The 22,202-nt window shown below is 45.3% G+C and overlaps 1 long non-coding RNA gene across 2 annotated transcripts in view; it reads right to left on the bottom strand.

Moving 5' to 3' along the window:
* Positions 1-22,202, bottom strand: part of LOC118522045 (uncharacterized) — a 36,079-nt gene that overhangs the window by 13,474 nt on the left and 403 nt on the right. The window lies entirely within an intron of this gene.

Below are 22,202 nucleotides of genomic sequence, written 5' to 3'. Positions count from 1 at the left end.
TTCCAACTCCTTGTCCTGACATTCAGAGCCTTACATAATAGTGACCTAACACAACTTCTAAGCTCCATCTCTCCCCTATGCAAATCTTTGTTCTAGGAAAACTAGTTACTCAACATTCCCTTCCACCTCCATGCTTCCTTAGTGGCAGTCACTCCATCTAGAAGGCCCCTCTCACCAGCACGTGGTCTGGCAGTTCTGACAATCCAGGATCATCTCAAATGCCACCTCCTCTGTGACATTTCTCTCCTGTGAGCTTTTTTCTCTACTCTGACAAAGGTTCCTTGAAGATAGAATCTACATCTTACCCAATAGGAATAACAGACCTCTAGCTTGTTCCTCTCCTTCCTGAGTATAAAGTAGTTGCAGGGAAGTTGACTACCCAGCCCGGGACCACATTGGCCAATCTCCTACATCCAGGTGTGCCCAAGGGACTTTTTCTTACAGGTGGAGGCAAGTGGAAGTGACAGGTGTCGCTTGTGGGCTGGGCATCTTAAGAAGTGTGCATGCTTTCTTTACTCTTCTACCGCTTACGCAGCTTGAGCCAAGATCCTGATGCCCTAGAAGATGGCAGGAACTCAAGAGAGAAGGAGCCCAAATCCCTGGATCACCAGGTGGAAGAGAGTTGCCTGCTGACCTAGGACAGCATCATTGAGCTGTTGAGTGAGCATGAAATTAAGTTCTATTGGGTTAAGCCACTGAAATCTCATGTTTTCTTTCTTATAGAGCTAGAGCCATTTCCTGCCTAATATAGCTTGGTATCCTTTTAGTGTTTGGCTCATTCCATTTTATAAAGCAGGTGCTCAAAAAGTATTTGTTAAATTGAAGGGAAACTTCAGGGGCAAACCCAAAGAAAGACAAATTAGGTTATATTCTCAGAACATAGTTGGATATATCTGATGACACTAAAATGCTCTTCCAACACTATCTTCTTAAGAAATATTCCCTGCTCAAGTCATTTGTTTTACATGATAAGTACTTACACGTTGAGATCAGTTGTCACTTTGTTCTTGGCAAAGAGAAAATGGGATGTTTTGTGAATTGACGGTCATTCTAGTTGAATGTGGGTGCCAAGTTTCCTCTGGTTATATGAACCAGATGGCATAACTGTGAACAAATAATGGTAAAATGAAAGATAATCCTTTTTGAGTGTCAGATTCTTGGGTCAGATTTTCCAATACGACATAACTAGTGGATAGGGGCCCTTGGCCGATAGCACTTCCGTTCACACTCCAATTAGACTTCCATTGTAAAATGATGCTGCTGTTATTGCTGGCAATATTTCATAAGTTGTGCTCAGTCATACAAAAGGGAGATATCTCTTAGCTCCAAGCCCCAAATGTCATCAAGTCTAAACAAGTGTGGGTCATCAGCCCTCCAAATCAAACGTCAGACTGATTCAATATGACTGGGTATTTGTTGGATATTGCATTAAAAACTCAGAGTGTAAAGCTTGAAGGGTAAGAAGATGATGATAAGGTAACCAGAAATGTGCTATGTCTGGCCTTTTCTTCCACATTCCTAGTACTCAGTATAGTCAAGGGTGAGATATTTATCTCATCATGTGGATTCAAGTATAGTCCAGTGTCCTTTTATGTAGCCTGAAGGACTCCCTTGAGTATTTCTTGCAGGGCAGGTCAACTAGTGACAAATTCTTTCAGGTTTTGTTTATATTTGTTTATTTGAATGTCTTTCAATGATACATTTTTTAAAAAAAGATTTATCCATTCATTTTAGAGAGAGAGAGTCTGTGTGCATGAAATGGGGGCAGGGGGAGGAGGGACACAGGGCTCAGTCCCACCACCCTGAGCTGAAATCAAGAGTCGGACGCTCAACCAACTGGGCCAACCAAGCACCCCCCAGTGATACATTTTTGATGGATAGTTTGCTGGATGTACAATTCTGTTTTTGTTTCAGCACTTTGAATAGGTCATCCCACTGACTACTAGCCTCCACAGTTTCTGGTGAGAAAAGTCAACTGCTAATTCACCAACGATCAATTATATATGATATTGCATTTCTCTCTTGCTGTTTTCAAGATTCTCTCCTCATCTTTGGCTTTAGACAGTCTGTTTTTCAGTGGTGTTTTTCAGTGTGGATCTCTTTGGGTTGATTGAGTTTGTTGAGTTTCTAGGATGTCCAGATTAATCTTTTCCAAAAAGCTTGGGAAATTTGGGCCATTATTTCTTGCAAGTATTCTTGCTGCCTCTTTTTCTCTCATCTCCTTATGGGCTCCCGATATGCATAAGTTGGTTAATTTCCATTTCCTTATTAAATTTTTTCACGCAGGCATAAGTACTCCTATAGATATATTCCTATAGATAAAATAGTTAGGTTATGGCAGTGACATTATAGTTTTGATAAATACTGCTAATTGCCTTCTCAAATGTTTATAACAAGCCACCCTCATACCAACAGTGCCTGAGCAAGCCCATTTCTCTTAGGGGCTTTTTGTTTCTTATGCGGGAGATTCTTTTTAAATATTGGATGAGGTAACGTATTTTCAGTTGGGCTGTAGTTCTGAGATGAGTCTTACTGCCTCTCGGAATCTTCCATCAATGTTGTTGTTACCTGCTCGGCTAGCTCCTCCTAGAAACACCCTCAGAAAACATTCATGAAGTAGGAAGAAATGATGGGCACATTTCCCAATGCTTTTTTGTTCTATTCTGTTTTGTTTCTCACTAAAGGGAAGTCTGTTCATTCTAAATTACCTCTGTCTCAAATGATAGGGTGAACTGTGACCCTTCTCTGGGCACTCAAGGCTGTGGGGAGACATATAATGTCTGTTTTGTTAACTGTTTTTTTCCACTCAAACTACCTGATGTGAACATTTTCCAATGTTGTCTTCTTTTTTTTTTTAAAGCTTATTTATTTAAGTAATCTCTACACCTAACGTGGGACTCAAACTCACGACCCCGAGATCAAGAGTGGCACACTCTTCCGACTGACTGAGCCAGGCATCCCTCCAGGGTCTCCTCCAATACAATTTATAATGGCTCCATAGGAATTCATAACTGCAGAACAACAACAACACGGATTTTGGTCATGTTGTTAAGTTTCTATTTTTCCCTGTTATAAATAACACTGTAATGATTATTAATAATCTCTAGGAGAGCAGAGCCCTATTTTATTTTTTGTTGTGTGGCAGCACCTAGCACAGAATCTGCCTCAAAAAAGACACCAGTAAGTGTGTGTAGAATGAATAAGTGATTGAATAACAAACTTTTAAAGGTATTTATACCTTTATCTCCAAATTTGGTTATTTTCTTCAAAAAATACCCAGAGGAGAAATTGATGGGTAGGTAGATGTGTATATTTTTTAAACTCTTGGTCAGAATTTTCAAATTGCCTACAGAAAGTTTTTGCCAATTTACACACCCACTGGGTATATGGGAATGCCTGTTTCTCCACCCGGGCCAACTACTGACTTGTTGAAATCTATGTATTTGATGGTTGAAGAATAGGGTATTCTTACTAGTTTTAATGTACATTTCCTGTAGGACAAGTGATGTTGAAATTTTTAAGTATCTTTTACTATTTGCTCCTTTGACCAGCAGAACTCATTGCTTTGGGAAGGAGAGCTGGTCTCTCTGAGTCTTGGGGGCCACAGCCTGGGCTACTCGGAATGAAAGGGCTGTCCTGTGACTCACAAGCCACCTGCTTCTCAGGCAATTTCGCAGGGTGTCATCCTCATTGGTAAAACAGAAAAGCAGGGAGAGTCCAATTGTACCTTGCTCCTGGCAGGTTTGCCTCTCCCTGCACCGTGACCCGGCAATTTGGGTTTATCTTTCGGATCTTAGGAATTTAGCAGCGGGCTTTGGTCACCACCTCCACTGATATTTACCTTCCCCTAGGCAGAGAGTCTCCAAGCTTTTTTGGTTTTCTCCCCATGCAGGCAAACCATTTTCAAGCATGTCTTTCCAGGTTACATCTATTAACTAATAAAATCTAAGCATGTACTATAATACTAATGTATTAAGTTCATGCAAATCTATTACATGAAACTCAAAAGTTTATTTATTTGAGAGAGCGCACGCTGCACAAGCTCACGTGCAGGGGGCGGGGGAGGGGTAGAAGGCGAGGGAGAGAGAATCCCAAACTGACTTCACACTGAGCCCGAGGCTGGGACCTCAACCCGGAGATCAGGACCTGAGCTGAGATCAAGAGTCAGACGCTTAACCGACGGAGCCACCCCGGCGCCCCTGAAACCCAACATTTTGAAGGCTGACATTAAACACATATACATAACTGGCAGCTCCAGCACTCCTTCTTGCGGCTCAGTGATGCTGCCTTCTGGGCTCTGCACGTTGGGAGTCCAGCGCTCTGGTGCAGTTGCAGGAAAGCGGGTTGTCTCCTGTCTGAGCAGGCGGGCTGTTGGCGCATGTCTTAGGGAGCTCGACCTTCTCCACCACAGACCAGCTGGCCGTATAAACCAGCACTTTCTACGGGGTGCTGTCGAAGGGTAACTTGACACTGGGAAGGGTTGTTCAATAAAATGAATGTGGCCTCCTCCGAGGCACACTTCCTATGGGGACTGGGAACCTCTCTCGCTCCACTTGCTCTCTGCTATCTCACCATCTGTGGCTAATCTGCTTGTTCAAAGATGGCCTTGACATTTGAGTAGAGGCAGGTGAAGCCGGATCCTGGTCAGGACACACCCTTGGCTGTTATGGTAGATTTTGTGTCACGATGATCCAAGTGAGCCAAGTATTTGCCTCACACCATACTGTGTCAACATGTAAGGTCTCTGGCAGAGAAATATACACGCAAAATAACGTAAAATCTGAGGTAATAAAAGACACGACCCACAAAAGTTATGACGGGGATTTCTTAACAGTAAAATTTACCACCAAGTGCTTTCAAGGAAATACCTTTCCCTAAAGAGAGAAGAAAACTCAAATAGATTTAAAAACTTTGGCAAGGAGGAAATGAGAACCTCAGGAGTAGGGCCTGCTGATGCCACCACGGAGGGCCACGCTGTATTTGAAAGGGCAAGCGTCTCTGGAGCCAGACAACTGGATTTTTAAAAAAAAAAATTTTATTTATTTGAGAAAGAGAGAGAGAGAGAGAGCAAGGACAAGTTGGGTGAGGGGCAGAGGGAGAAGCAGACTCCCCGTTGAGCAGGGAGCCTGACATGGGGCTCGATCCCAGGACTCTGGGATCATGACCTGAGCCGAAGACAGATGCTTAATGGACTGAGCCACCCAGGCGCCCCAGACAACTGGATTTGAACTAGCTTTGGACCTCAAGCCTGCTGTGTGCTAGCACTGTAACCTTTGACATTGAGATCTTCAGTCTACAGAGAGGGGAGAAAAATAATCCTTTCGTCTTAGCAACATCACGAGGGTCAAACAAGAGAATGCCCAACAACCATTCTGCCTATGATAGTCGCTCAATAAATGTGTTCATTCCTTCCTCACCTTCTTTGGGCCACGGGGATTTCTTTCATGACTGCTTATGCCCTAATTTCAGAGTTGGCCTCTTTTTTCTTTTAGCATTCATGTAGATCATTTCTCAAAGAGTTCCCTTAGCTACCTAAAAGATGCCTTAAATATGAAACTTCTATTTTAAAAGTCTATGCTCCATTTGATCATTTCTAAGACTGTAATGCAATCAAATAATAGTTCTGATAAAGTTAGTGGGTATAGCCTCAGGTGTTTCCATAATATGATTGGCATCAGCACTGTTTTTGGCATCGTGAGCTGTTTTCTTTGTTTAATTATAGGCGACTCCAGTGTTCCACGAATTCACATATACAGCAAAATGCGCACTCACACCCACCGAAGAAAACCTGTTTTAGGAGAAATTTCTCCATCCGGCTCTTTCTGTTCAGTTTTTCTTTGCTCCATATTCAGTTCTGTAAATACAGGTTTATATTTAGCTCTTTTTTGATTCCCCATATGTTCCTTCTAAAAACATTCCCTGTTAAGGGATTTTCACTAGTCGATCTTGTGGAGAACTACTGAGTGGGCATGACCCTGGGCAGGTGTAACTGAGGTGGGTATGTTGGTGGCATCACAACTAAACCAGGAGGGAAGGAAGCCCTCCAACAAAGTCGTGCCCCACAGCTCTCCCTCTTTTCTGGGAAACTTGCTGCTGACAGACCAGGAGCGTCATACGTGGTGGGTGTGGAGGCTGACTTCATGCCCCTTTCGCCATCTCTGCTCTGTGGGGAGTGGGCAGTCAGAGCATGGGAAAGGTCAGGTCACGGCATCACAGACCAGAGGTAACCAGCTTACTAGCTGGGAGGGGCCAGGATGCCGACTGGTCCAGGGGTGGGGCAAGCTGGAGTGCCCAGCTCGGCCCAGTCCGGCCCAGTCCAGCCCGGGGCTCTAACTCCAGACCTGCAGTTCTCTGAAGGAGCTGCTCCTGTTCTCGGGAAACAACTTACACTTGGCCCAAAAGGACAGGCAGGGAGAGGGGAAAGGTTTCAGAGCTAGTGAGACTGGCCCTGGAATCCCTCCACATGCCCCCTAGAATTAATCACCCGACGCCTCGGTTTCCTCATCTCTAAAGGGGTCCACATTACGTGCTTTGGATGGTTGTGAATGTGTGTGGCACTCACTAGCGCTCACTGAACAAGACTGTGCCTCAGTGGCCGGCCCCGGACTCTACTGTTTGCCCGTCTATGCCAGGCCTCGCTCTCATTCTCCTGAATTTAGCTCCTGTGTCATAAAACACACCTTGGATTGCCTTTCAGTCCTTTGTCTTTTTAATCTGTTGTTTTTGTTTTCCATCCTTTTCCATCGGGTTGATTTACCCCAGTAAAGAGTGAGTTCAGCTTCTTTTTTTCTAGAAACTTTTTTCCACGGTGGTTGAAGGTTACCACATTTACTTACCTTAAGCTAAGGGCCCCTGGGAGAAAATCACCAGGAGCCCGGGGTGGGGGGGAGATGGGGTGTTCTTTGCTCAGTTTGTTTGTTTGTTTATTTATTTATTTATTTATTATTTATTTATTTATTTATTTATTTGACAGAGACACAGCGAGAAGGGACCACTGAGCAGGGAGCCGGATGCGGGGCTCGATCCCAGGATCCTGGGACCATGACCTGAGCCGAAGGAAGACGCTTAACCGTCTGAGCCACCCAGGGGCCCCTACTCAGCTTGTTTAAGAAATCTTCCTCCAGCCTTCGCCAGCCCCAGCGGCTCTGAGCGCCTGGTGGGCGAGGGGTGCTCCTTCCCCTCCCTGGGAGTTCCCACAACTGTCACGCCAGGCCTCTCTGCCCTTTGACACACTTTGGGAAGCCTGAAGTTCCTCCTTCTGGGAGCAGGCCTGCACGCGGAACCCGCGCTCCGCCGCTCCTCTGCTCTAGAAGGACCTGGGTGGCCTGCCCTGAGCCACGTCCCTGCAGCCCCGCCGGCTAAGTCAGCTTGGTTCTGCCTGCAACTGGAAGCCGTGCCTTCCAACCTCGTCTCTCTCCGTAGAGGAGATCTTTTTTGCCTTCAGCTTTACGCGCTTACTTCTCAGCTTGTTTAGAACCCAGAGAACAGGAGAGATGCTATTTCTTGGGGTCCCTTCCAAGACCCCAACAGTACCGTCAGTGGGTGAAGCTGGTGATGGGAAAGGCAGTGGGAGTGGAGGGGACTGTGGGACGTTGAAGAGCGTGTACGGTGCAGAGGGAAGAGCCAGCTCAGCTCTGGCTCATCGCTACCTTGTGGGCATTCGGACCCACTTTGGCCCGACATTTCAAAACTTTTAAAGAAAGCCAGAGATCTTGGTTTCTATCTGCTATTCCCCCTACTCTTAAATGTTGACAATGAAACTATAAAAACAAAACCCCGTGGTGTGGGACAAGCAAAGCACAATGCCAGTCTGAGACAGTGGCCTCCACCCCGTCCGGAACCCCAGGGCGCCCTCCTCCCCTGTCCCCTGAGCACGTAAGTCTAATTCCATCGTCCCGTCTGGAAAAACATCCTCACATCTCACCAGGATACTCAGACTCCAAATGTCCCGTGTCTTCCGAGGAGGGGCACTGTTGTAAGTTTGTGAGTTAGTTTGGACCTGCAAGCTAGCATTTTTATTTGATAGTACACTGTTCTCCTTTTGACAATCTGTTTTGATGTCGGGTAAAATGTATCCACTTTGAGAGTTACACACAAATTAACAGGCACAGGGAAATGGTTCCATCCCTTTCCTTGGAATCATCAAAAGATAAACAGTCCACAGTTCCTTACCAAAGGAGACACTGTACCTGTGGGTACCACTGAACCCCAGGTTGGTAAAACACACACAGAATGTGACACCCTCTACGAACTCTTGAGCATCATTGACTCAGAAGCGTCTAAGAAGTGGAATTTGGACTTAAAGACCCTGAAGTAAGGTGGCAATAATTTGGTATGATGGTTCTGAACTGTAACATTCATTCATTCGTTCCTTCGTCAGATATTTACTCAGCCGTTCTCTGAAAACCACTGCTGAGATGGCCATACCCACCGGGACGCAACACTGGAAACTTCTCCCCCCGTTGCTGCTTCCTTTGTGTTGTTGAAGGAGAACATGGGGGCTCCTGCGCCCCGCCGCCGGGAACAGGTGTTACCTCCCTGGCAAAATGAAAAGCCCCATTGTTGCCATTGAAGTTGCACATGCCCTCCAGGTATATGGGGCAGCTCTCCTCTTCCCCGAGCCAGGGAGGGCCTGTGAAAACGTGGAGGAGCCGCAGAACTTAAGAAAGACGGTGGTGAATGTGGTTATGCCGGGACTGTATATGCTTATCTTTCAGTCGCACCACCTGGAGCTTTATTCCTGCGCTTCTTGCATATCCTTAAGACTGCAACTCTTTAACTGGAGGGCAGTCAGCCTCGCCGCCGGTGTCCCCCAGGGCTCTGTGGCTCCCACCGAGGGGCCCGGGGTAGATGATGCAGAGATGCCTCCCCCACAGGCTGCAAGCTGTTAGTGGGGTTTGGGGACTGCAAAGGTTTCAGTGTCCCTGGGACTTTGTCTTCACACTTAATCTCTTGCCACTTCCCCCTTGCTTGAGGCCAGTCTCTGGAAAGTTTCTGGCGGCTGCCTGGGGGCTTTTGCATTTTCTATTCCCCTGCTGGGAATGCCTCCCTGCCCCCACCTTTAGGTTGTTCCTTCCTTCAAATCTTCTAATTTTTGAAGCTTCTAATCTTCTAAATTTCCATTTAAATGTCCCCCCCCCCCCACCCTGCCTTTGCGCCCTCTCCTTCTGTTCAAATGGCTGGCCCTAGTGTATTAGTGAAGAGGCCAGGCTACCCTGCAGTAGGGAGTCAGCTGAAACCCATTTCAGTGGTTTACCACCACAAAGGCTTATTTCTTGCTCACGCAACAATCCAGGGACTCAAATCCAGCTCCTCTAGTTTGTCCACCTCTGAGGGTGTGAGATGGGCAAGAGAGGGCTCTCAGGCAGGGGCGACATGGCCCTGAACCAGGCACATGGCCCCAGGTTCCCTGGGAGGGGGCTGGGAAAGTCGTCTTCCCTTACAGAGATTATTCCAGTTAATCCTCACAGCAAGCCTCAGAGGTCAATGGGAATAGCCTGCTCATTTTACCGAGGCTGAGATGCTAAGTGACACCCCTCAAGGCCACGCAGCTAAGTGGCGGAGCTGGGATTAGAACCAAGGGTGCCAGCCTCCAGAGCCCCCTCAGAACACACACTCTGTATTGCCCATGTTGCTTCCATGTTAAAGATAACAAGAAAATTGGTAATATATCAATTATATATTTTATTCAGTGTTAGAAACTCAGAGCTTTACAAGTATGCTTGTTACTTATTCCTTGCATAGTCATAGTTTAGACAAAAAATACAGTTTTGCTATGAAGGCGTAGGAACCGTCTAGAACAAACGGTTCTCAAAGTCTGGCCCGAAGCTCCTGGGGAACCCTGAGACCTATCTAGGGAATCCACAAGATCAAAACTGTTTTCATAATAATACTGAGATGTTTGTTATTTGCCTTTTTTGCTCTCATTCTCCCATGAGTATACTATGGAGTTTTCCAGAGGCTCCCTACACATGATAACGTCATTGCTCTGATGTTAACATGCTCTGATGCTAAGAAGCATGGTTGTTACTTTAAAATGAATTAACGAATAATTTACTGTTTGAGGTTTTAACTTCTTAAAACTTAAAATTTCTAATATGATATATATCAATAGATACAACCCACACAAACAAAAGTTCTTTGGGGTCCTCAGTAATTTTAAGGAGTTTAAAAGATCCTGAAACCGGGATGCCTGGGTGGCTTGGTCTGTTAAGCATCTGCCTTCAAGTCCCACATCGGGCTCCTTGCTCAGCGGGGAGCCTGCTTCTCCTTCTGCCTGTCTCTCCCCCTGCTTGTGCTCTCTCTCTCTGATAGATAGGTAAATAAAATCTTTAAAAAAAAAGATCCCGAGACCATAAAGTTTGAGAAGTGCTATTGGGTTAGAATTTCAAGGCAATGTGTTTTCTGATAACACTTTAAACTCCAGTGTATAGCAATTAAGAGTCTAAGTTTCAAAAATATCTTTTAAAAATGCCTATGTCTCAATTTCTATGTCTTTAAAATGAGGTTATAGTACAACTATAATACTAATCATATTACAACATTAAGTAAAAGATTAACTAAAAAATTGACCATAGTAGCTTGGATTAGAACCGAGCATTCTAAAGAAAAACCAAGAGAGGAACATTAACAATAAATTTAAAGAAATTTCCACAGGGGCACCTGGGTGGCTCAGTCGTTAAGCGTCTGCCTTCAGCTCAGGTCATGATCCCAGGGTCCTGGGATCGAGTCCCGCATCGAGCCCCGCATCGGGCTCCCTGCTCTGCAGGAAGTCTGCTTCTCCCTCTGCTGCTCCCCCTGCTTGTGCTCTCTCTCAAATAAATAAATAAAATCTTAAAAAAAAAAAAAAGAAATTTCCTCATTTTCTGTTCCTTTTCTCACCTCCATTCTTTCTCAAGAATAGTAGGAAAATGTGTCCAATTTGCTTTCACCACAACATTCCATCCATGAAGGCTTCTACTTTTTGGAGATCAGCAGTCTAATCAATTTGCCTTGGCCCACATTAATGAAAAAAAAATCACTACAGGTGAAATTTCATGGTAACGAAATTCATTTTAACTGCATACTGTGTAAACAGACAGCTCTTGAGCTTGGGTGATGGCTTGGTGTGTTTTCTCATGCTGCTGTCACTAGGGTAAATCTCAGTTTAAAGAAATCAAGTAGCCACTCTCTCCCAGTTTACAGCAGTGGCTATGCAATGGCCCAAGAGCTTGATCTTTATAATCCATTTTACCTTCACAGAGAGGGCTAGCCATGTGGGCAGCACATTCACTGCAATAGAATACAATGTCCGAATAACTTGATATTTATAATCCCTGTTACTTTAATAGAAGGTATGCTGTATGAGCACAGAGTAGCTCATTTACGAAATGACAGAAAAGACCTGCCTAAGGGCACAATGATGTTTGATTTAAGGCTTAATAACAGCGGATTTATTTAAAGTGTTCTCGTTTTTGGAAATTTTAAGATTCTAAATGTAAACAATAGAGGGTCTTATTAAGAGATTACTACATGCAGGTGTTAGGGTGTTATATGTGGTGATTGACATGTTTTAGCTCACTGCCCACCTCCTCCTCCAAACAGCCTAATGATGGAGGCATTACTATTATTCTACTTTTACAAAAGGAAGGAAATAGATCTTTGCAGGATTCCAACTCAGACACTGATTCAATAACCCACACTCTGAACCACTGTCCTATACCAATTTCCACTATAAAATTGTGAATTTTAGTGAAATCCATAAAGTATTTTCTTTTTTTAAAATTTATTGAGAGAGACAGAATATGTCTCTGGGAGAGAGCGGGGGGGGGGGGGGTCAGACGGAGAGGCAGACTCCCTACTGAGCAGGGAGCACGGGGCTTGATCCCAGGACCCTGGGACCAGGACCTAAGCCGAAGGCAGATGCTTAACCGACTGAGGCATCCCTAAAAAAAAAGTATTTTCATTTAAATTTTGCCCTCATTTGTTTGTTTCTTGCTGCTTCGGCTGCTATTATGGGTTGAATTGTGTCTTCTCAAAAGATATGTTGAAGTTTTAACACCCAGTACCCATGAATGTGACTTTATTTGGCAATAGGCTCTTTGCAGATGTAATCAAATAAAGATGAGGTCCTACTGGATTAGGATGGGCCCTCTATGCAATGACTGGTGTCCTTATAAAAAGCGGGCGATTTGGGACACAGATACCCAGGGAGAAGACTGCCACGTGAAGATGGAGGCAGAGGCGGGAGGTATGCTGCCACGAGCCAAGGAAGGCCATGGGCCATCAGAAGCTGGAAGAGGCAAGGAAGGATTCTTCCCTTAGAGCCTTTGGAGGGGCTATGGCCTTGATTTCAGACTCCTACCCTCCTGAACTGGGAGAAAATACATTTCTGCTTTTAATAAGCCACCCAGTTTGTGGTACTTCGTTATGGCAGCTCTAGGCAACTAATACACCAACTTCATGGGCTGGAGCCCCAGCTGAACCTAAGACCCTAAGAGTGAGGCCTCCACGACTGCACTCCTGTGCCCGGCAACGAGCAGACACCTGCTGGAGAGATTCCCATCAAACCAGTGGATGACAGGACCAAACTGAGCTGATCATGGGGTCTGGGTCCTAAGACTATTCTGAAGGTCTAGTTTTGTAGTGAGAGATCACAGAGCATCTTCAACAAAAAAGAGATACTGCCAGATATTTAAATATCTTCTGGAACAAGGCAGGATATAAAGAAAAAATCAGGTGTTTGAACCAGATGCCATGAACTTGTAGGCCACGGGGAGCCACTGAAATGCAAAGCTCTAACGACTGCAGGCCAAGCCTCGGCAAGCTGGCTAACGGCAGTGGGCTGTTAGCCGACAGGTGGCGGTGTCCCGCGGCAAGACAGGGGCGGGGGGGCGGGGGGAGTGCACTGCCAGGGCCGGGCCCTCCAGGACACTTCGGTCGCCACAACCACCTGGGATTACACGAATGGCGACTGAACAGTATTTTTAAATGGGCACCGAGAGGCAGGAAGGTCGCCAATCCTGTAAGTAGGAAAAAGCTGGGGCAAGAGTGAAGGGATCAGTAACAACAAAGATTAGTGAGCGCTTACTGCAGGTCAGGCACTGTGGTCAGCACTGAGCATGAGGGACCCGCCTTCTCCTCACATCAAGCCCAGCCGGGCAAGGCCCTGTGGGAAGATCCTCCTTTTGCAGAGGAGGAGAATGAGGCACAGAGATGCTAACTCACTTTTATGTAGTTGCCCTCCTCTGGTGCCAGAAGCAACCGGTGAGCGAGGTGGGTATTATCATCAGGCCCATTTACAGGTGAGAAAATGGAAACTAGGGGAGCGGCAGTGCCTTGCCCAAGGCTGCATGATTAGGGACTAGCGAGAGGGGAGCTAGAGTTCAAGTCCTGCAACCCCAACCCCCCAACTCTTGCACTGCACCGTGGTGGAGCTGGTACCATTTTTTTTTTCTTTTCCCCAATCAGACTCTGAACTGAGAGCAGAGCCCCATGTGGGGCTTGATCCCAGGACCCTGAGATCATGACCTGAGCCCAAACCAAGAGTCTGATGCTCCCCCAACTAAGCCACCCAGGTGCCCTGGAGGTGGTACTTTTGGTATGGGGAGGGGCCACCTCTTCATCCTAGAACGGGCAGAAAGATGTCGCTGGAGATCATGCTTCCATTCCACCAACATTTATCAAGGTCTGTGCTAACTCATGTTATCTGTTGACTGCAAGTGTGGAGAGGAGACTTTTGTCTTTAAAACACATGTTCATCTTTTGGGATAGTATTTGTTGTTTGGCAAATAGGACAGTAAGCTAGCTATCTCTGAATTCTCTACCAGGATCTTATAGAATGTTTATATTCCATGTACTTTTTCTTCCTAAAAACAAACAACAGAAAACACACCACTCGTTTGGACTCCCGTGATTCTCGAGGTGCGCATCGGGCACTCAAGCCAGCTTAAGCAAGAAAAGGAAATGCGCTCTCAGGTTACACTGGTGTCCCATAGGCTCCGAGAAGCCAGGTGCAGCCAGGAAAGGCTGTGGCCAGGGGAGCCCCCAGCTGCTCCCAGCGACCAGCTTCTCCATTCCACTCCCTGCAAACCGAGGACGCCCCGCGCTGGTGCAACTTTACATCTCCTTTGTTCAAGGGACCAGCCCAGACTGAGTATGTCAGGGCTGTTTTGCTTCTGCAGGGGACAGAGAAAGCAGTTCAACCTGGCGTAAGCTAATTAGGGAATTTAACGGCTCCAATAACTGAAAATTCTTGGCCAGCTGGACCCAGGTGGCGACAGGGCACCATAAGCAGTGGCCTCTCCCTCTTCTTGCACCCCCGCTGGCTCCATTCTCGGCTGGCTCAGCCCTCTTGGGACCCGATGACCAACAGGACCTCCAGACTTCTATCCTTTGCCAAAACTCTGCTTTTCTGAGAGTCCCACTCTCGGGAAGGGCTGCAGGTAAGCCCAGCTTTGGTCACATGGCCATTTCTGGACCACCCATGGGCAGATGGAAGGAAATGCTCATTGCCAGGCCTGGAGCCAGGGCCAAGGTCGGCCCTCCCCCAAACACATAACAGTAAGAGCAAATGCTACATGAAGTTGATTGTTCGGTACAGTTTTAAGTACTTTAGATAAGTTAAATCGTTTTAACCTTATCTTCTTTGTTTGCTAATTTAATCAGCATATCGTCCCCTTTTATAGGTGGGGAAATTGAGGTGCAGATGAATGTGTCTTGGCTCAGGCCTCAGAGCTATAACTTGCAAGAGCTGGGATCTGACCTGAACTCTGAGGCCACAAAAGCTGGGCTCTTGACCATTAGCAGAAGGGATCTGCTGCCAGCAAAATGGGCCATGGATTCTGGGCTAATAACAATAAGAACAGATGTCCAATAGCCGCTCTGAATTCTCGCTCTGTGGAGAGAATGTATCCAGCCTGGGTGGGGTACCCACCCCGGCCCAGGGTGGGATCATGTTGTTCCAAGGTGACTGCCTCTACTGTGGCCTAGTACATGGACTAGTTCCAAAAAACAGGAGGGACAAAAGAAAAAACACCCTTCCACCATTATTCTCTGGGGAGGTGGTTGGGGAAAGGCAATTTAATCATGGGGATAAAAATAAAAAGCTATCAACCATAGGCCTCTGGGTAGACTTACTTATATTTTATCCCATTCTAAGTTCCGCTTCCCGCAACGGGCTGTGTGGGCATGAAGAGTTCAACAGGGCACAGGGTGCCCACTGGGCTGGAGGGGATGCCCAACAAATTCCCTGATTAGTTGTCTGGGAGAGGACCGAGAAAAGAAGCCCAGGCTCCCTTGCTATTAGGAAAAAGCACGTCATTTTTTAGATTGCTCTATTATGGTTGAACTGCACTTTGAAATTTGGGTGATGCAGAAATGGAATCTATTTTTTTGCATTCCCCCAGCAACACTGTCAGTAGAACTGCCTTCAAGTCTTAGAATCCTAGCTGGAGGAAGGTGGTCAGTAGTCTCAGCTGACGTTGACACTGGGGCCCGGGAGTCATTACGAGATCGGCAGAGCCCCAAAGCAGGATCTACTTTACTGGAGGGCTAAACTAAGCCACCCGCTAAAAACTTCGACCTAACGCTTGAGATTTCTGTCTCTTTCACACCTGTGTTCTGTCAGCTTCTGCGGAATTGCGCTGTAGTAATGACCCCAAATCTCAATGGTTATCTCAACAAAGGTTATTTTTCTCACTCTTGTTTCCCGTATTGCACAGTGCATTTGTGGCTCTACTCCACGGGACCCGCGATGGAGCAGTGCCCTGCTCGGAGACGTGCAGTTCTTGAGCAGGGGAAGAGCAATGACACGGCTGTACAAGGCACCTCGTGCTCCTGCCTGGAGGTGGCAAATGTCACTTCCATCCATGTCCCCCTGGCCAAAGCAAAACATACAGCCAAGCCTGATCCTGTCCTGGCCCAGGGTGGGTGGAGAGACATCACTTCTTCCAGAAAGGACACCAAAGACAGGTCTGGGGAAGGTAGACTGGATATTTAAAATAATTATCATCTACCACATACCCAGTATTTTTGGAGGATTAAACATTTATTTTCAAGTATTCACAGAGAACCCCCGGCTGTTTTGGTTTATTTTTATAAAAACAGAGCTCCACTTCATGTCTACAATGCTATACAAGTTACAATGCCCTAAATGTTCTTTTTGGTGCTTCCTGAGCCCAGTGGCACCAATTAGAACCTTGGGAGGGCTACTGGACGTACTGAGAAAAAGTGAACAACAACTTTCGAGATGAAATGCAAGTAAATATAATGAGACGAACATCCTATGTTAGTGGAGTGCTCGAGAGGTTGGGAAGGTTCTGTCTTGTGAAGTTCTGTGCATGATTTCAGCATAAAGAATGGAGAGTGGGGAGAAGGAGGGAGGAGGGGGGCCAGGATTTTTGTGCCAGGCTTTATGCATGAGGAGCCTGGGATCTAGGGAGCATTAGACATTGCTCAGGATCATCCCAATTAAAGTATCAGAGGCAGAATTTATACTTTCATGGTTTCTCCGGCCCCAAAGCCCGTCCTTTTTCTTGTGCCCAATCCTGGCTCCCCAAAGGAAAGGGACCAAGAGAGGGAAGAAAAAAATGGGAAGAGAGGAGAGCTGAGAGGTAGTAGCCACACAGAGATGTAGAGGAGGTAAGAGAGAAAGGAGACCCTGGGAGAGAGAAAAGGAGAAGGAGAGAAGGCCAGATAAGGAAAAATGATACTGAAGGAGAAGAATACAGTTGGAGGACTGCCCCTAACTGACTTCAGACTTACTAGAAGCTGCAGTAATCAAGACAGTGTGGTGCTGTTAAGAGAACAGAGGAACAGATCAATGGAGCAGAGAGCTCACAAAAACACTCACGTAAATATAGTCAGCTGGGCTTGGACAAAGCAGCAAAAGCAATACAGTGGGAAAAAGACAGTCTTTTAAAAAAATGGTGCTGGAACAACCGGACATCCACATACAAAAACATGAATCTAGACAGACCTTACACCCTTCACAAAAATTAACTGGAAATGACACAGACCTAAATTAAAATGCAAAGCCATAAAACTCCTACAAGATAACATAGAAAATGCAGACGACCTTGGGTTTGGCAATAACTTTTGAGATGTGACACCAAAGGCAATCTCCATGAAAGAAAGAGTTGATAAGGTGGACTTCATTACAATAAAAAATTTCTGGGGCACCTGGGTGGCTCAGTCAGTTAAGTGTGTCTGCCTTCGGCTCAGGTCATGATCCCAGGGTCCTGGGATGGAGCCCCATGTCTGGCTCTGTGCTCAGCAGGGAGTCAGTTTGAGGATTCTCTCTTTCCCTCTCCCTCTGCCTAACCCCCCCCGCCAGCTCCCTGCCCCACTAGCACTGTTGCTCTCTAAAATAAATGAACGAATCTTAAAAAAAAAAAACCTCAACAATAAGAAAATAATCAGATTAAAAATGGGGCAAGCAACAGGTACATGAAAAGATGCTCAGCATCACTACTCATAAGGGAAATGCAAATCAAAACCATAATGAGATATCACCTCACATCTGTGAGAGTGGCAACTATCAAAAAGACAAGATGTGGGGCGCCTGGGTGGCTCAGTTGGTTAAGCGACTGCCTTCAGCTCAGGTCATGATCCCGGAGTCCCGGGATCGAGTCCCGCATCGGGCTCCCTGCTCGGCAGGGAGTCTGCTTCTCCCTCTGATCCTCCCCCATCTCATGCTCTCTCTGTCTCATTCTCTCTCTCAAATAAATAAATAAAAAATCTTTAAAAAAAAAAAAAAGACAAGATGTAGAGAAAAGGGGATGCTAGTGCACTCTTGGTGGGAATAAAGTTTGGTATAGCCACTATGGAAAACAGTATGAAGAGTATGGAGGTTCCTCAAAAAATTAAACATAGAGCTACTGTATGATCCAATAATCCCACTTTTGGGTTTATATCTGAAGGAAATGAAATCGTTATCTAGAAAAGATACCTATACCCTCATGTTCATTGATTGTAGCATTATTTACAAAGTCCAAGACATGGAAACAACCTAGTTCCATTGACAGATGAATGGATAAAGGAAATGTGGTGTGTGGGGTGATATACCTCATATAATATATACCATATAATATATATCATATGTATACAAATATATATTGGAATAGTATTCAGCCATAAAAAAGAAGGCAATCTTGCTATTGGCAACAACATGGTTGGACCCTGAGGACCCTATACTAAGTGAAAGAAGCTAGACAAATATTGTATGATCTTATTTATATGTGGAATCTATCTATTTTTTTAGAGAGCGAGCGAGTGAACAAGCAGACGGGGGGTGAGGGGAGAGAGAGAGAATGTCAAGCAGGCTCCACATCCAGCACAGACCCCAATGCTGGGCTTGATCTCACCACCCTGAGATCATGACCTGACCTGAAACCAAGAGTTGACGCTTAACCTACTGAGCCACTCAGGCACCCCTATGTGGAATCTATTTTTTAAAAAAGCTAAATTCATATAAACAGAATAGAATGGTGGTTGCCAGGAGCTGGGGGTGGGGGGAATGAGGAGATGTTGTTCAGAGGGTACAAATTTACAGTTATAAGATGGATAAGTTCTAGGAATCTAATATTCAGCATGGTGATTATAGTTAACAATATTGTACCATATACTTGATAGTTGTTAAGAGAGTAGATCTTAAATATTCTCACTACACACATGCATACACACACAAAATTATAATTATGTGAGATAATAGATGTGGTAACTAACTTTATTGTAATAACAATTTTGCAATATATACACGAATCAAATCATTACATTATATATCTTAAACTTAAACATGTCAATTATATCTCAATACAGCTGGAAAACAAAACAGGACAAAAAAAAAAGGGCCACCAAAAGTCATAAGATACCTAGGACTAAACCTAACCAAAGAGGCAAAGGATCTGTACTCAGAAAACTAGGGAACACTCATGAAAGAAATTGAGGAAGACACAAAGAAATGGAAAAACGTTCCATGCTCATGGATTGGAAAAACAAATACTGTGAAAATGTCTATGCTATCTAGAGCAATCTATACATTCAATGCAATCCCTATCAAAATACCATCAACTTTTTTCACAGAGCTGGAACAAATAATCCTAAAATTTGTATGGAACCAGAAAAGACCCCGAATAGCCAAAGGAATATTGAAAAAGAAAACCAAAGCTGGTGGCATCACAATGCTGGACTTCAAGCTCTACTACAGAGCTGTAATCATCAAGACAGTATGGTACTAGGACAAAAAACAGACACATAGATCAATGGAACAGAATAGAGAGCCCAGAAATGGACCCTCAACTCTATGGTCAACTAATCTTCGACAAAGCAGGAAAGAATATCCAATGGAAAAAAGACTGTCTCTTCAACAAATGGTATTGGGAAAATTGAACAGCCACATACAGAATAATGAAACTGGGCCATTTTCCTACACTATACATAAAAATAGACTCAAAATCGATGAAGGACCTAACAGTGAGATAGGAATCCATCAAAATCCTAATGGAGAACACAGGCAGCAACCTCTGTGACCTCGGCCGCAGCAACTTCTTACTAGACATGTCTTCAAATGCAAGGGAAACAAAAGCAAAAATGAACTATTGGGACTTCATCAAGATAAAAAGCTTTTACTCACAGCAAAGGAAACAGTCAACAAAACCAAAAGACACTGACAAAATGGGAGAATATATTTGCAAATGTCTTAATCAGATAAAGGGCTAGAATCCAAAATCTATAAAGAACTTATCAAACTCCCCAAAGAACAAATAATCCAATCAAGAAATGGGCAGAAAACACGAACAGACATTTCTGCAAAGAAGCCATCCAAATGGCCAACAGATGCATGAAAAAGTGCTCAACATCACTCGGCATCAGGGAAATACAAATCAAAACCACAATGAGATACCACCTCACACCAGTCAGAATGGCTAAAATTAACAAGTCAGGAAATAACAAGATGTTGGTGAGGATGTGGAGAAAGGGGAACCCTCCTACACTGTTGGTGGGAATGCAAGCTGGTGCAGCCACTCTGGAAAACAGTATGGAGCTTCCTCAAAATGTTGAAAATAGAGCTACCCTATGACCCAGCAATTGCACTACTGGGTATTTACCCCAAAGATACAAATGTAGTGATCCGAAGGGGCACATGCACCCCAGCGTTTATAGCAGCAATGTCCACAATAGCCAAACTATTGAAAGAGCCTAGATGTCTATGGACAGATGAATGGATTAAGAAATGTGGTGTGTGTATACACACACACACACACACACACACACACACACAATGGAATACTATTCAGCCATCAAAAAAAAAAAGAAATCCTGCCATTTGCAATGACGTGGATGGAACTAGAGGATATTATGCTAAGTGAAATAAGTAAATCAGAGAAAGACAATTATCATATGACCTCACTCATGTACAATTTAAGAAACAAAACAGAGGATCACAGCGGAAGAGAGGAACAAATAAAACAAGACGAAATCAGAGAGGGAGAGAAACCATTAGAGACTCTTAATCATAGGAAACAAACTGAGGGTTGCTAGGGTGGGTTGGGTGGGGGGGATGGGGTAACTGGGTGATGGACATTAAGGAAGGCACGTGACATAATGAGCACTGGGTGTTATATAAGACTGATGAATCACTGACCTCTACCTCTGAAACTAATAATACATTATATGTTAATTGAATTTAAATAAAAATTTTTAAAAATGGGCCAAAGACTTAGCAGGCACTTCATTAAAGAAGATATACAGATGGCAAATAAGCATATGAAAAGATGTTCCACATCATATGTCATTAGGGAACTTCAAATTAAAACAACTAGTACACGCCTACCAGAATGGCTAAAATTCAAAACACAACACCGAGTACTGACAAGGATGTGCAGCAACAGAAACTCTCATTCATTGCTGGTTGGTACAGCTACTTTGGAAGAGTCTGGTGGTTTCTTACGAAACTCAATATACTTTTACCATAAGATTCAGTAATCACAGTCTTCCGTACTGACCCAAAGGAGTTGAGTAAAAAGATTAGTGGTTGCCAGGGTTATGGCAGAGGGAGGAAGATTAATAGGTAGAGCACAGGGGAATTTTAGGGAGGTGACACTTCTCTGTATGATGCTATTATGGTGGATATATGCCATTACAGATTTGTCCAAACTCATAAAATGCTCAATACCAAGAATGAACCCTAAGATAAACTACGGTCTTTGGGTGATAATGATGTGTCAATGTAGGTTCATTAGTTGTAACAAATGTACCACTCTGGTGGGGGATGTTGATAATGGGGGGAGGCTATGCCGGTGTTGGAGCCGGGAGTGAAAATTTGCAAAATCTTTGTACCTTCTTCCCAATTTTGCTGTGAACCTAAAACTGCTCTAAAAAATAAATTCTATTACGTAAATTTTTAAAAATAAAAATAAATAAACTGAGCAAAGAAGACAAGTTAGTAAAAGACCTTCACTGCTGATCTTTGAAGTACACTTCAAGTCGGTTTTGCAGCTCCAGCCTTTGGAAGGTTAAAGAAATGTGGAGAGAGGCCGGCACGCCCCCTGCAGGAGGGGAGAGGCGAGAAGAGAGGTGGTTTAGGCTCGGCCTGAGGCTCTTACAGCAGGAATTACCAGGAAGCGCTGAAAAATACCAACGCTCGGGTCGCCTCACACCAGCGAAGACTTTCCAGTGGCAGAGTCCAGGGAGGGGGAGTTGAAAAGCTCTCGCGTTCATTCAAACGTGCAGCCGGGGCTGAGAATCACCGGGACCGAGCGGCGGCAGGTGGGGGAGGGACTGGGGGTCAGCGTCCGGGAAGAAAAGGGAACTTTCCCGGAGAGGACGACGCCGCTCCCCGCGCGGTCGCACGGTGGGGTGCTCACGCCAGCCGCGCTTTCCAAGGGCCGGCAGCTTGGGTCAGTGGCTTTCACGTCAAGCACAAGGTCCCAAGGGCAGGTGCGCCAACCACCGGCCCTGGGAGGAGCGAGACTAGGGCCTTGGGTCTGTAGCAACCGCCCAGCCCTGGGTGTGGGCCTAAATCGCGCGCCCCTGGCCTCGCCGCTGCCCCGGGATGCTTTTCACAACCGAGTCCCGGGCGCCGCGTGCGGACTCCGAGTTCGCGCTCTAGTTGACAAGGGCTTTGTCACTTTTCCTACTCTATTGCCACCAAGTGGCGATTACACCACTTCGGACCTCCCTTTGGTGACGCGAGGACGAATGGGTGACCACGTCTACTTCGG

Source organism: Halichoerus grypus, chromosome 4, assembly GCF_964656455.1.
Source record: "Halichoerus grypus chromosome 4, mHalGry1.hap1.1, whole genome shotgun sequence".
In the NCBI taxonomy this organism is placed as follows: domain Eukaryota; kingdom Metazoa; phylum Chordata; class Mammalia; order Carnivora; family Phocidae; genus Halichoerus; species Halichoerus grypus.
This window is presented reverse-complemented; position numbering and strand designations above follow the sequence as displayed.